At 34.1% G+C, this 16,688-nt stretch overlaps 1 protein-coding gene across 2 annotated transcripts in view; it reads left to right on the top strand.

Annotated features, from left to right (window-relative positions):
* Nucleotides 1-1,244: 1,244 nt before the first annotated feature.
* Nucleotides 1,245-16,688, top strand: part of Sha (shavenoid) — an 82,799-nt gene continuing 67,355 nt past the window's right edge. For both annotated transcript variants that reach the window (XM_083041469.1, XM_083041468.1), the window contains exon 1: nucleotides 1,245-2,439. The gene's annotated coding sequence lies outside the window, so the exon portion shown is untranslated. The remainder of the gene's footprint in view (nucleotides 2,440-16,688) is intronic.

Here is a 16,688-nt window from a genome sequence, read left to right as displayed (position 1 = left end):
GAAGATTGCTATAAGTAGCAATAAATAATATATCGCCACAATGTAAAAATAAATCTCATTTTATCTAAACATTTTTATAAATTAAGAAGATCTGATACTATCATTAGAGGATTCCCCTCTTAAAAGGATCCTTATTCTGGCATCTATTTTAGACCAGGATAAAATGTTCTAAAAATAAATAGGAAATTCTTAAAATGAGAATACAATTGGAAAATAGATAAATAAAATACTATTTTGCAGCTTTTTCTTGCAGATTTCTTGCAGACTTTTTTCGATATGATATATATCTCTTAGGTCGTATAAAAATCTTAGAGGATGATAGCTAGCTAACTAGCACTAACCTGTTAAATGTTCAGTCAATTTTTTCAGTCAATTATACGATAATAATATTGGACGATTAGATTCTGCAATTAAGGTAGAAATTTCAGAGAAAGATTAGTCTAGATTGATAGGGATTAACAATTATATCGAGGATACTCCGTTACATTCTATCGCGCTGGATGAATCGTTCATTAGAACTATATTTCGCGCAATTGATTCGTTATTCGATCCGATTTACGACGATATTTAATGAACTGTGATGGAAATCTGATTGCGTGACTATGATCACGTGCCGGTCCGTGAACGACGATGAAGCCGGCGATCGTGAAAAGCGTCACGACAAGATAGTCGCGTTTATTTTCCCTAGGACAGTCAACAAGGTGGCACGAATCATGCGAAAGTCGACCTCCTTTCGACTATTCTCGCGGCATAATTTGCATATTCCACTTTGACAAGTTTGTCCAATCGATCAGCTGTTTCCCTGAAAAAAAAGGAACATATTTTCAATTAATTTATAAAAAAATACTTGAATTAAAAATTATTGTTGAGCAATTCAAGTCTGTTCCTCACTCCGGGTACCTTCGGACGCGATATGCGTAACGCGCACCGGAATAAGGAAGTGCTTCCTCTCGCTCGCAGATGACGAGGAGGGAATGAGTCGCTGCTAGTCTCGGAGAGAGAAAACGAAAGAGAGAGATAGTTGCATGCAATAGCGCGGTTAGAAGGAGCACTGGGGAATACAAGAGTAGCGCGAGAAGCCGAGGAAGAGCGAAGGGAAAGAGCGGCGCGTGCGAGCGAGAGATGTCGGAAGAGCGACAAGGAAACCCTGTCCTCTCCGCAAGGACGAAGACGGCGCGGCGGCGCTTCGTGTCGTAGGCATGGTTCTTGTATGGTACCTCTCGCAGCCACAAACTACCCGACCACCACGCGGCACGGATCCACCACGAAACTCATCTCTCACTCTTGGTCTCTCTCTTGTACTGTTCTCACCCTGCCACGCGACACCATCCGTCAAAATACTCGTTCGCCTTCTCTTACGCGGGATCGCCGGGAACTCGGGGATCAATCACGGAGACGGATCTTCGGATGGATCACACGCACATTGATTGAGAGGGAAAAAAGGCGAGAATTTCGACGAGACCATCATAATTTTCTAAATTCCGTCTCATGCGTGCCACCGCTAATGGGGTATTGTTGAAGTGTGAAGATAAGATCTTTAAGAAGAGCACGTGATGGATTCGGTAAAATAGAAAAAGAGTCAAGTCTACTGCGCGATGTATTTTGAATTTTATTGGAATTTTATCGTCGCATCGTTGATATCGTTGCTTTCTTTAGCGAGAGAAGGAATAAAATCAGATGTGCAATTGCCAGATTTATATACAAAAAATTCTAACAAGGAATAAAAATTGGAGGAATAATTCGTCTCACGAAATAATTTACGAATGAGAACCAATATAAATTTTATTACAATTGAACAAATTTATATATATCTTGGATTTATTTAAATTTATAACAGATAAAAATAGAAGAAAAGAGAAGAGAAGTATTGTATCTTCAGAAATAATTTACTTTTTGTCATCACATCAACACGTCTTCTGGAGAAATTTCAACCATAAATTCGTGTTCGCCTCTTCGATTATGTCAACGAAACGCGGCTCTTTCGTTTTTCGTGAAAAATATATAAATTTTGCTATCGTAATTGAATATTTTCCCACCGAAAAGTGCAACGTATGATTCATTTTTCATGCTACTTTCGAAGACTCACTTCAAGATGACTTACTTCAACATTAGAACGAGTATTTGAAGATTCGTAAAATTCACGATGTGAAGTAGTTTCTACAGAATCACGTCCGCGTTAAGATACCGTTAATTGACTGGTGTGCTGGACTGTTTAACAATTAATGGAAAAATTGTGACATGTGAATCAAATCCGAAAATTAGCCGCAAATGCAGCTGTTGAAATGCTGAATCCGAAGGAAACCGCAACCAGCGTGCATTATCGTTCCTGACAAACGTCGTCCACGTGCTGTGAAGATCATCGATCATCTGGCTCTAGTGTCTACAACTGGCCGATGAAACTTACCGCATGGCCTGCCGCATCCAGCTGACATTTAACAGGTTAGTGCTAGCTAGCTAGCTATCATCCTCCAAGATTTTTACGACATAAGGGATATATATCATATCGAAAAAAGTCTGCAAGAAATCTGCAAAAAAAAGCTGCAAAATAGTATTTTATTTATCTATTTTACACTTACTGCGCTGGTTCTTCATTACTTAATTTTTTATTGTATAATTTATTCATAGGAGTCCTTTAATTTAAATGTGATTTTATTTATAGTCAATTTTTTATATTTATTAAAAACAGATTGGAAAATGATACATAAATAACAGATTTCCAAAAATCTATCGAAATATTAGACGTCGTAGACTGATACTCAATTTATCTAGTGTATTGATTGTCTGCGCTATAATAATAATTTTTTTACATACACAGACACATACAGAATTGAAATTTTGAAGCCTTCTTGCATATATGACAAGCTATCGGCAATAATTAAAACGTGCCATCGCAATTCGCTCTTTCAAATTGACGTGCGATTGATCGTCTCCAATTACGATATACCGTTTCGAAATATTGTGAACTCATTATTCCGTATCAGTTGGCGAAATTTCGAGTGATTACTATGTGATCAAATATGAAAAGACCATTTTGATTCCGGTTGATGTCCCCGTTCAAGGCTAATACTAACACGAGAACTTTCTTTTGCTATCATGCAATATTTCTCCATCGAGATATATATAAATTTTTACTGGAAACGTTTAAAATTAACATTAAAAAAATGTACAAAAATTTCTATTGAGTTGGAAAATAATTAAATTGTTGTATTAAATCAGCTGCTTTGTTTCTTAAGCAGCAATTCTTAATCTTCTCTATGTATAAATACTTTATTTCAAAGATTTCATAAAATCTTATGGAGATATAGATTTATTTGAATGTAATTTTAATTTTAATTTCATGCAGCGCCTTTCTCTTTGATAAAGATGAAAGAAGAGAATGATTTTATATTATTATAATAATATCACTCTTATATATCAAGATGCGCAAATTAATTAACGTATTGCGTTAATCTTTAGTTTAAATATCATACATATCGGGATGGATAATTATCTCTCTCATCAGATATGAACGTACATAAATCTCTTCTACAAATGTTCGACCGATTTGCTCTTTGTGATTGATTTCGACTTCTTCCTTGAGACATTTAGAAAATTGTATAGCATTACATATGATGGATGATTGTGAAACTCTTGAACTGCGGTCTCGAAATTCTGATTGTCTTCAAATTTATCTCACTGTAATAGTGTAAAACAACATTAAGGCCGTAACTATAATGCTAATCTTTGACGAATTATGCATCGAATTTTTAATGCATAATTTTAACTTTTGAAAATTTGTACGATACAACGACAGTATAGTTCTATTTCGTTTATTTATTATAATTTGGAAGTATATATATTTTTTTAATTATATATATATATATATAATATTATTATATATTATATTAAAATTATATATATATATATCTATATAATTTTTACTAGTGGATTTTAATTTTAAAAATACATGTCTGCATGGACTGTGCTTAAAAAAGCATTTCAATTATTTGTATACTGTATACTTTTGTATATGCTATATATTTCTTTACGGTACACGATTTCTTTTATACATTCGGACTCCTATATGTTTCATTGTGATACCGATTATCAAATGAAGTAGGTCTTTAGGCTATTATTCTGATAGTGACTAGTGAGGAAGAAAAGAATGGATCGCGAAAGAATCTCCGATCAATTATTTCGAAATCACACCGGAACCGTTAAAATCTCGACCGATCGATGATGATGATGACGATTATATCGATACCGAGTATTCCATCAATCGTTCAACATCGGTTCAATCTTTGAGTATATAGCACGTCTTAAATCTGTTATAAAATAAATTTATAATAACTAAAATTAATAAAAATAAAATTTGTAATAACTAAAAAAATATTTCGTGAAAGGTTTATGATGAGATGTCGCATCTTTCCCGGTTCCCAAGTTTTTTCGTTCCTTCGATAATTTCTGACACGCGATTCCCGATACGTAGAAATGGCCTTGCAAGGCCATGTAGACTCGAGAAACTCGCCTATATTTACACACCCACTTTAGTTCCGTCTTGTAGAACGAGACGAGCGAGATTACGGGGCCAGAGATCGAGATCTCACGATCAGCTGAGGAGCAAGTATCTCGCTTCCTTAAGTCTAATAGGCTAAGTTAGAACAGATGACTGTCTCGGCACCACGCCTGGATGCTCTAGTTCCCTCGATCACGGTCACTTTTTGCTCCTTTCGTTTATTTTCCGTCTGTTCTTTCGACGTTTTCTTCGATATCTCTTTGCAGATAGACAATGCAATTATCGAAAGCGAAAATTATCAAATTGTTAGGTGCATTGTTTTGTGCATTTTTACTTCTATTGACTTATTTGTAGCATTTTGTTATAGCAAACGTGAAGTTTAATAAAATCAGCAAATCTATAATTAATAATATGAATCTATTAGTACATTTTATTTATATTTTGTATTACTCTTGTTTTTTTTTTCAAAGTTCTTATATGGTATCATTAGTTTATTGCAACTTAAACTCTTTATAAGTCTTTTACCATTACGAGCATTCGCAATAATCTCTTTGAGAAAGATCTGGCAAGCTGATAAAAAAAGAATTCATATAATTTAAGGAAAGGGCTATAATTCTTCCCCCCTCTTTTCGTTTTGCAAGAAATCGGTAATCCATCATATTGTAATTCGATAATTTCACGTCATCCTGTGCATCTCATCTCAAAATTATCCTCGTTTTACTTCATCAAGTATAAGTACACAGACACACACGTCATCCGTTACGCCCTTCACGTATTTGTGACCAAATAAAGTATACTTAAACGTCAGCGCGCTGATCATCGAATAGCGGCTATATTTTTACCGAAAAATGTTCATCGTCCAAGAAAGGAGGCAGGCAGAGAGAAAACAGTTAAAGACGTGGTTGGTCGCACGGCTATCGCTTCCTCTTGAACCCGCAATCAAATTTCTGGCAGCGAATCGCTCCGCGAAGGACCTCGTTAAAATCGCCAACTGTCAAAGTTCCGTTGGTCCTGAGCTTTTTTCCTCCGTTTCTTCCAGCCCGGCGTGTCTCCGTGTTTTCGCGGAGCGCGCTCTTTTCTTTAATTTTAATGCGACTGCGTTCGCGTCACGTAACGAGTATCTCCGACATAAATACCAGTCGCCCATCAATCGGCGCCGCTGTTCGAATCGTATTAATTCATCGCGAGGCACGCAATTAACGAATTTAAAAGATGTACGCTCATTATGGATGTTTCGCGTGTTCTCTCTGCTACTCCTTTTTGAGGAGAAATCTTTTTTACGTCAGTAAATATAGGAAGATGCTACAGAACGCATATCGAGATTGCATATTTCTTTTATTCACTGAAAATATATATTCTCATTTTAAGAATTTCTCACTTAATTTAGAACACCCTTCTAAAATAGACGTCAAAAGGATCGTCTTGCTTTAAGAGAGGAATCCTCTAAAGATTAGTATCAGTTATTCCTAATTTATAAAAATGTAGACAAAATGGGATTTACTTTTATATTAATAAAAAAGTACATTACATTTTTTACAGCATATAGGCAAAAAAAGATTATGAAGATAGCATAGATATAGTATGTATAGTCTGAACATGACACGTTACTTACTCGTGAACACTTCTCTTAAGTTGCTCGAGTCTTCTTTTCCATGTCAATTATTAACTTCATCCATTCTTCTAAAAAAACTAAAGTCATTAGTGACAAACAATATGACCATATAACGCCAAATAAACGTTCCATATAAAAAGAACATATGACTGTTATTAACAAAAAATATATTCTTTATTTCATAAGATGTTCTACACTTAAGAATATCTTAAGAGGGATTTTATAGTATTTTACAGTCCTCTTATTTCGAAAAAACAATTTTTTCGGTGTTGAGGCACACAAGAAAAAATGCAGCGAACAATTGGTTAAAGTTTCCGTATCATCTTGCGATTCTGAACACATCGAGCGCGCACTCTTGAATAGATTTCACGGTCTTTCGTGGGAATTTGCGAGAACATAAAAAAGCGACATAGAAAAGCACATCTCAAACTCTCTCGTTTTCGCCGACGCAATGGAGTACGACGTGCATTCTATGGCTTTGATTTTCTTATTTTGCGCTCGATTGCCTACGGCAAAACCAGACCTGAGATTGTCTCGCGTTATAGTCGCTACGAGAGGAACGAGTTTTGCGAACCAATACTTTACTGTAGTAGATTGATTACTTTGCTTTTTTTCCAAAATTATATAAATTTAATTTTAAAACATTACGAGTATCAATAAGCGTAAATAATGAAGGAATAAAAGCAAGTTTAATTTTGGAAGACAATGAATTGAATTTTATTTAAAATGCTAGGACAATTTTTTGTATCAATGAAAGGAAACATAAAACATTATACATATATACATACATATTGTATTAATATAAATTATATTACAGCATAAGAATAATAATTATATAAAGATATTCTATATATCATTATTGATATATTAAATCTTGTGTCTATCTTTTACTTTTACTTCCAAAATTATACATAATCTTTTACTTACAAAAAGTATATATATATAAAATATACAATTAACTTACACTATACAATTTGGATATAATTTTGATAATAAAGACTTTTATCTAAAATAAGCCAATTTATTGTTAATTAACAGTATAAATTTAATTAATATACGATAATTAAGTTCTTTTGAAGTATTCTGTATTCGTCATTTACGAAATTTTATAGTAACCCTTATGGGGACTTGGTAAGTTCCTAATTAGAATCATAATTCACTCTCGTAGTTTTATCGTGAAATCGTAGAACCGTCACTTCTTTTACAAGGACTAAACCGGACCTACACATTCTTGCGTGAAAACATACATTAATATACATTAACAAACATACATTATATTTTTCGGTGCGTAAATTCGTACGAGAGAAGTTATTCTCTGTTTCTGTTGATTTTTACAAAAATTATAACTGCTTTTAACTATAACTGCCGATTCTGAAGAAAATCGACACTGCAACAAAAAGTCGACTTGATTATTGCATATCGATTTAAAATTTTCTGACAAACATGTACTACGATAAGAAATCAAAAGCTTGAACATTTGAATTTATCGTTTATCAGATCAAAAAAAAAGATGATATATGAATATTATTTTTGAGAACCACTTTTTAAGAGAATAAAAATACATGCAATTAGCTTGATTTAAATAATCACCAAATTGCAATATGGTCTGTTTATCTTGAAGAATGATATTACTTGTCGTTCTTACATAAAATTAAATATCTCTTACATGTATAATTCATAAAAATATTTGATTTTTATATTAATTAATTGCAATCTGATTTGAAAATTTATAGAAGTATTTAATTGCAATTATATCTGAGTAGAGATAATTGCAATCTTATTCCAAAATTTTTATTTGCATATATTGCATTTTTATCTAATTTATTTAAATAAAAAATAAATAATTTTTGCAAATTTTTTTGTTTCTAAATAATTAAAACATTTCTTAAAATACATTTAAAATAGATGCTTAATTTTGCTTGACAAATTTTATCTTGGTAAAGAATTTAAATGTCAATTACATATGTATAAGAGTGACATAAGATTTTCTCAATCATTAAAAAATCATAACTCTATCGTTAACTTAATTATTTTATTCTCTCTGGCGTTAGCATATATATTATTCTTAAACATAACTTTGTGCGCTGCATAAATCTTATATTTTACACCCATCAGAGAAATATGTGAAGTAGCTACTTCTTCTATAGTTTCTATTGCATTCACGATCCTTCGAATACTATAAAATCACTGCGATATTTATCCTCATAATTAACGGTTTGCCAACGTCTTCCCTGTTTTTTGTACATCAAAGAGCCTCGCTAAGTGAGAGATCATTATCCCTGCTGGATTCTAAATGACACCTGCTACGTCGCGGTACCATTATCGCCGTGCGTGTATATGTTTCACATCATAATATATATTCGACGATATTATTGCGCGTGACAATATGAATGTCTTCTTTAAGGTACGTCAGATTTCGTATGAGATATTGCAGACCCCGAGTTATGCTCGGAGAATTATAAGATTCGCAAAAAAGTCGAGAGTCCGGTATAATTTTTAACGGTTATTATTCATCGGATACTGACTCTTCTGGTAGTCGATTCCTGCTTCGCAATAAACGCTCATTGCCGCAATTCGTCACTCTATGGATACGAGTTAATAAGCGCCTGATGACATACTGAAAAAAAATTGTATTCTCATTTTAATAATTTTCCATTTATTTTTAAAATATTCTGTTTTAAAATAGGCACCAGAAAGGTGCTCTTACCTCTTAAGAAGCCAAATAAATTTTCCATATAAAAATAATATACACCATTTGTTATGAACGAAATTTGTTATTAAAGAATATATTTCTCATTTTAGAAAATATTCTTAAACACTTAAGAATCTATTAAGGGGGGTTAGATTATATAGTATACAATCCTCTTCTAAAATATAATTTTTTTAGTGTACGACTTTGGAATGGGATGGAAGTTTGAATAAATTAAATTCTAAACAATCCAGATCAACTTTAATTGGATTAGGAGGACAGTATAAGAAATATATTGAATAATTGGTGATTGGAAAAATTTCCTTGCTAGATTCGCATTTATCATCGTAAGAAGTAACGGAAATGCTTTCACTCGAACTGGAGAGTGTATACAATATTCTTCACCTCGTTAGACCAGCGACTTAATTGCGTGCTCGATATAATTGACGAAGGTTTAATGGCATCTTACTTACCTTGAAAGTTTAATGACTTAATATTAATAGATTGTAAGATGAGTGCGAGAATAACTCTATATAGATTTTGTCGTCGGTATCTTTAGTAGAATTATACGTATAATAAACCATCGGTGTGATTATAAAATCTGATATTAATGGATCAAGATAGATAAGGTCAAAGTCAGTCAAGATAATTATGAGGGATAAATAACTATATTAGTGGAATGTTTTACGATTTTAAGATCCTAATTCTAAAATAAAACAATTATACTTTATTGTTTAACAAAAGTTGTTACAAAAAATTACCCTCTTTATGTAACAATTATTGTGAAATACAATATATATATTATAATTTTATAATTATATTTTATAATAGCTGTTATTTTTTTTATCATGATAAAATATTGCAATGTAGTATTTATTCCCTGCTATCACCAGTGTATCGCGCTATTTTACATCTAACAAAATATGTATCGTTAATGTCTATGATCAAAAAATTTTACTAATTAATCATTATATGACCGCGTTGCTTTCAGTCAGCTTAAACTCTGTAATCTCTCATGGTTGTGTTTTAATTATCCTACAAATAACTCATTTAGCATAAAATTTCTCACGATTTCTATTTTTCATGCTTTGGAGAATGAGTTATGAGACGGAAAGCCTTATTTTCGTAGCTTTAACGGGTTCGGCTCGTATACAGATATATCGTACAAGGATAAAATTGCCATTAGGTAATAACAATGACGCAAATTTATTCTTTGGCGCACCGAAATTCTTTCTTGAATATTTCAATGAGCCATTTCTTATAACACCGCGATTTTATACGTGGTTAAGTATGAATTATAATTGCACGATAAAGAGGTCGTAAAAAAAAGTGCTCATCCGCCCTCGTGTAATTACATGTTGATTATTACCGCGTCGCATAGGAAAAATCTATCGCAACGGGAGAGAGGAGGGAAGAATTAAAGATCGCATCGACGCCTCTCTCTCTTCGAAAACTCAATGATTGATTTCGTTTATGTGCGCGATATCGGGCCTCCGGGTGCGCATGCGACGATCAAGCCAAGTAATTAGGAAATTGCAATTAACAGTGAGTAATTACAAAGTCGCTACCATGGTGATGGATTAATTACCAGGGTCATTAAGCACGCGTGCGCGCGCGTTTGCGAGAAGGAAAGCACGCGGTTTGTCGTGACATGCTATTAACCCCGACAACCCACTGTAAATCTGAATTTTGTTCTTATTGTTTTACGGAATTTCACTGACGCACGGCGCGCGCATTACTTTACATACGAGACAGCTAACGAGACGCTTTAATCGCGGCGGGGACAAAGCTCGCATAAAGATGTCGAAGAGTCGACGCAAAATTGTATGAAAAAAAGAATTTAAAACAAAATTTGATTTTTTAATAAATTCTTAAGCGAAATCTTATAGTTCGGAATTGAGAATATTTTCAAGCCGAAAAAGTTGATAAAACTTAATTCTCTATAACCCAATTTTTTTGTGTCTAAAAAAATTATATATCGTGAAACTAGTCAAAGATTAACTTTCAGATATAAATTTACAATTTTTTAATATATTATTAAGTATAAAAAAAACGGTTTGTAACTTTAAAGTCACAATGGCGTATTTGCATATGCATGTAATATAATTTTACATATGGAAAGCTGTGAAGTTAAACAGAGCTGGACATTGCATTTTACTTTTGATCCAAATTTTTTTAGAGAATTTTCTCCGCGACTTCCTAGAATGTTTCCAATCCACAAAAAATAATTAAAGTAAAAATATATATATATATAAATATTTTATAAGATGCTACGTCACATTGTGGCGAAAAAATGAAATAAGACTTAAAAAATATAGATATATATATATGGTTGTAATGAATTCAAAGTTGCTTATAGAGAGTTATAGAGAATTAACACGAATCACAATCACTTGATGATCTTGTAAGGAAAATATTCACAGCGAAAATTGAATGCGTTTTTGTATTTATGACAGACGAGTTGGATTAAATAAAAATATTGCAGCTATAAACATCATCATATATTTACTATAAGAATCAATTTACGCGGAATAATTTGTTGAACACACAACCACATTCTATATAAATCTATCTATCGAGATTGCATCTACCTTTTCTTGCGCAAACTTTTTCTCGTGCCCGTCGTTAGCTAGGCGAAGTACCGGCGTGAATTGATTAACTGACGGCGATTAATTAATCACGCGTCACGGCGTAAGAACACCGTCGATCGCGAGCTAGATTTCGTTGCTGCTGAGTCTTCTGCGGGTGCACGCGTTCGCTCTTCTGGTAGCTTCGATGAATCAACGAGATTTCACGTGCCGGCTATTAAAACGTAGCTTAATCGTGAAACGCGTAAAGTCTCGAGACGTGAGTTGCTCACTTAACTGCGTGCTCGCCATATGGGGTATTAAGTCGCGGTTAGGACCGCGAAGAAAATTACACCCATCGGTGGGACTCTAACTTCCCTCCCTCCCTCTCTCCCTCGATTTAGCTCTTCAGATCAGACGAGAATAAAGGGAAAGCGAGTTTTCAATTGGCACGATCGAAGAATGACGCTCGTTAAGTCGCTCGTAATTGCGGCTCTCTGTCGCGGCTGCAACATGTGCAGGAGACAGTGAGGGATGCATAATCTATTATACTTATGGTACTCTTGGTGGTTTTACCGAAGGACGCGAAAAAGACGGGCGCATGATTAACGATCGAGAATGATGAGTCCAACGCGAGATATCATATCAACGTGTTCGTAAACGTGCTGATTGGTGGAAATATCTAATGCGGGAACACGATGCATGAGATCAGTAAAACGCCCGTCCGTTTATATTGTATTGCAAACGTATTACATTGAGAAGATATTTTTAGAGAAGATATCGTTCTCGGTGTTTGTAAGAGCATATAGCATGACGATAACACGCTGTTTTTATAAATTATTCCATGCTATACGAGAAAGTAACAAGTGCCGCATTATGAAAAAAAGAAGAACTAATATAGAAGAATGTAAGATCAATTAAAGGAATAAAATAATTCTATTGATATGTAATTCGCGTATATACATGCATTATTTTGAGAATTTAATTTATATACAAGAATTTCTTAATCGTAACTATTTTTATAAACAAAATCGTTGTAAAGTAGATAACATAAACGCCTGAGAGATGTAACATAATAATTGCGCTCTAATAACTTTGTTAATTATCATCTTGCTCGATTCACATTTCTTTCCTGGACAATGGTTATTTCTCCACCTGAGCGTGAATCTTCTATCTTCAAGTTTTGTTTTCCCAGCTGATTCGCTATTATTCTCGACGGAACTCCTTTCATTTTCTAGTCAGTGTATACTACACCTTCGTATATGTATATCCTTCCCCTAATAAAGCATGCATTTATACATTGAGACTAGACTAATTGAAACGGAAAGTATGTACCGCCCATTAACAGATTGTGCATAAGCATATGTGTAGAATGAACCACATTTTACAATCTTATCTCAAAATTAATCTTTTACGGATATTCCAGAGGAACTGAAATTCTAATCCTTTAACTTTAAGTATATCCGTTCAGTGTATAATGAAAATTCTAAATATAAGTTTCTTCATCTGTTTGATCAAAAATAATTAAAGTAGAATTTATTTTATCTTTATCTTTAGATATTTATAAATTAGAAATATCTGATAATAATCCTTAAAATTCCCCTCTTAAGGTAAGAATATCCTTTTGGTGCCTAGTTTAGAATAGGTTCTAAAAGTGGGGAAATTCTTAAAATGAGAATACAATTTTTTCGGTGTTTTATTATCAAGTTCCAACATACATTTATCTAAAATATATTTAGATCCGAAGAAGAGATTCTTTACATTCATTTTGTCGTTATGTTCACGGCGCGAAAATTTATATTTCCTCAAATGGTCTATATATCCGTTTTCACGAGCAAGCAGGAGCTCGTAAAAAGAGGAATCGGCGCGCGTCACGGCGCGATGATCAATCGAACACGCACATGTACGCTTTTTTATATCAGCACATACACACAAACACACACATACACACACACATTACAGCGAGCACATAATTGCGGCATAGCAACATGCGCGCGTTAGATTCGCTGTTGTTTATTATGTAACTTGGGACGCGTTCATTATCTCGATCAACTGTTACAAATGAGTCTCCGTAATTAAACTGCTTATAAAACTATCCGTGCTTAAATGTTACGAAAAAAATATTCAATCTTTTTTCATTACGCCGAATATTCTTAAAAGTGGACACTTTGTTCGGATTACAGAAAGCGAATTGTCGAAAGTCGAAGAAGAATAGTTTAGATAAGATACGAATTAGTAAACTTCGCCATCTCACTTTTCCAAAAAAAAAAAGAGCGTTAATATATGTTTAATTTTATTTTATATTCTATATCTTCAATATATATAAAAAAAAATCTTATCAAGACGTTTCGTTCAAAGTTTCAAAGAGGCTTTCATCGAGGAGTAGATCGATAATTACGATCGAAGGGAGTGAGAAAAGTGGGGACCGCGGAATGAAGTTATTTCGGCCGGAGATCCGCATCTCGACAAAACGAAGGTTATTAAATCCACGACGAAATGAGAAGGGGGGGGAGGGAAGAAGAAGTAGCTACTCCAATAAAAACGAAACCGTGTCTCTCTTTTCCTCCCATATGAAGAGCGCCGCGACCGCGGCCTTAATAAGGCGCGGAGCGTGAATAATGCGGATGCAACCGCGTTAGAATTAATGTATACGCAAAGGAAGCGTCATGGCCACGTGGGCAGGGGTATAAATATTAATTAATGAACCATTATTACGCCGGCGTAGTGAGTTTTACTATGGTTGGATGAGTCCGCGCGTGCTACCGTTGCTGCCTGGTCGTCAATCGCCGATATATAATAAAGTGTTAATATCGAGAAGGAAATTTAATCGCGCCCGATGTTTGTCAGCGACATCGATTCGTTTGCACCGTAATCTGATAAATATCCTATGTTACGTTACGGTTCCGTGAAAATCGTACGCGAAGGGATACCACGTTGAATTATTCAATGTTGGATGAATATCAACTGATTATTTATTCAAGATTAAATGTCGGCTGGATTGCTGAATAAAGTCTCAATCTCTCCGACATTTTCTAATTTATACTAAAGTACCGTAACGAAAAAAGGATAACAAGAATTCAGTGAATATATTTTCAAAGATCTGTTGATATTATTTTTCGTGATACAACACGCGACAATAGTTATAAATTATATTGTTAGAAACCATATTTTTCGGCAGCGAAAATACGCAAAGAGAAGGTTTGGCTAGAAATATTAGCTCTTTACTGTATGTAAATGCTATTGTGTCTTTCCACGGTTCAAAACAATACGTTTAACTGACATTTCTTGCTTAACAATGATGTCCACTCGGTATCCGTTACGTCCATTCCGCAACTTCATCGGCCGAGAATTGTTCCGTTGATTGAATGAAGGAGTAGGACATTTCTATGGCATCGGTTCCGCGTTAGCAATAACACTTCCTAGACATAGCTTCCAAGGCCGCATTACCGATGTCAAATAAATTATTGTACACAGAGTCGGAATAATCGAGAGGATACACGCCTAAGATCGTATACCCGTGGGCCAACTAATTTGTGACGTGTCACGTAGCCGTTCCAGTGATGCACAATTTGCTTCTTGCGACCAATCGCTAAATTGCGCATCATTATCCGGCCGTGAGTTGGAAGTTGATCGAGTCATTAAATCGCGTTCAATCGTCTTCAATCATTCTACAATATCGTGAATAAACATGATTTATAATGCGTTCCAAGCAATATTATATATCTGTTTGAAATTAAATAGGAAATAAGGTCTTTTCCATAATTTTATTTTACAAGAATTTTTTATTTATCGCAATGTTTCACAGAAATTATCGAGAAAAGATCGCATGGAATTATTAGAATGCGAGTTGTGCGTCACTGTGTCAGAAAAGCTTTTCTTCTTAGAAACCACCATCGTGTTCTTCACGTAAGAAATTAACGAAACAAGCGTACTGTATGCGTAACGCCCCTGTAAGGATATAGATGACTGCTTGAGGAGTGTATGCACTTTTCACGCGTGCACAAGACACCTGAATGAATTCTGCCTTTATCACGATTCATACAGTTTACCGTTGCCTCAAATACAGTAATGTTACAAGCGAACATCGTTCGTACATCGAAAATAAAATAACGCGATTATCTTTAAAAAAAAGCGTAGGCTAATTTAATCAAATCTTTACTGCGACATCATCTATTGATAACGATAATCATACACTGAAAAATTCTATTCTCATTTGAAGTATTTTTCATTTATCTTTAGAATAAGTTCTAAAATAGGCACCAAAGGAGAATCCTCTTACCTTAAAAGGGGAATCCCCTAATGTTTAATATTGGATATATTGTAAATGTAAACAAAATGCAATTTATTTTTACATTAACGAAAAAAGTATATTATTTTACAGCACACATGCAAAAAAAGATTATAAAGAAAGTATAGACATAATATATATATAGACTGACAATGAGCACGAAACAGGAGACCTAGGTCCTAAACGATGAAATTAGATTATGTTACTCATTGCTTGTCCGTGAACACTTCTCTTAAATGACTCGAGTCATTTTTTTTTTAATCACTTATTAACTTTATCCATTCTTTTAATAAATGAAATCATTCAATGACAAACATTGCACTGCATTGTAAATTGCAGCACTATATATACGTTGCTGCAACAACATGATCATATAACATTAAATAAATGATCCGCATAAAAAACATACGACTGTTTATTAGATTAGGTTATTATTAATTAGGCTTGTTATTAACAAAGAATATTCTCCATTAGAAGATGTTCTAGAAACACTTGAGAATGTCTGTTAAGAGGATTTTATGATACATAGTCTTCTTACTTCGAGAATACAATTTTTTCACTGTATTCGTTAAAATGAAAACGTATATAACTACCCATATATAATGAACATCAAGAATTCACCATTATCTTTACTTATAAAATTGTATGAAAAAAAATTCACGAAGATTTATTTTTTATTTATATGAAGACCCTTCACGTTCTGTTTAAAGCCGAGTTAAGTCAAGTTTAAATACGCGTCTCTAACACAAATGTTGCAGTGTTAAATGAAATAAAACTTGCAACAGCCAAGGAAGAAGAAATATTATAAGGGGCTTCATGAAGCGTAAACGGCGAATTCCTTGCCTCTAGATGCGCCGCCAGCATAATTTCCGTGCTGTTGTAGACGATGGATCCGATTGGTAGATTGCAGACTTCCGCGGCGTCCATAAGTTAGATTTAACCATTTCTTGCCTTTGCGGAATGTCATGCGTGCTACCGGTAGCTACAATCATTCGGGATATCGCGATGCGCCGTCGCGATTGCGGCACCTGTTACCT

The sequence above is a fragment of the Prenolepis imparis genome, unplaced genomic scaffold (assembly GCF_030444845.1).
Source record: "Prenolepis imparis isolate NDT839.2.m4 unplaced genomic scaffold, iyPreImpa1.0 SCAF_7, whole genome shotgun sequence".
Classification (NCBI taxonomy): domain Eukaryota; kingdom Metazoa; phylum Arthropoda; class Insecta; order Hymenoptera; family Formicidae; genus Prenolepis; species Prenolepis imparis.
The sequence above is the reverse complement of the archived record's forward strand: the minus strand, read 5'-3'. Positions and strand labels throughout refer to the sequence as shown.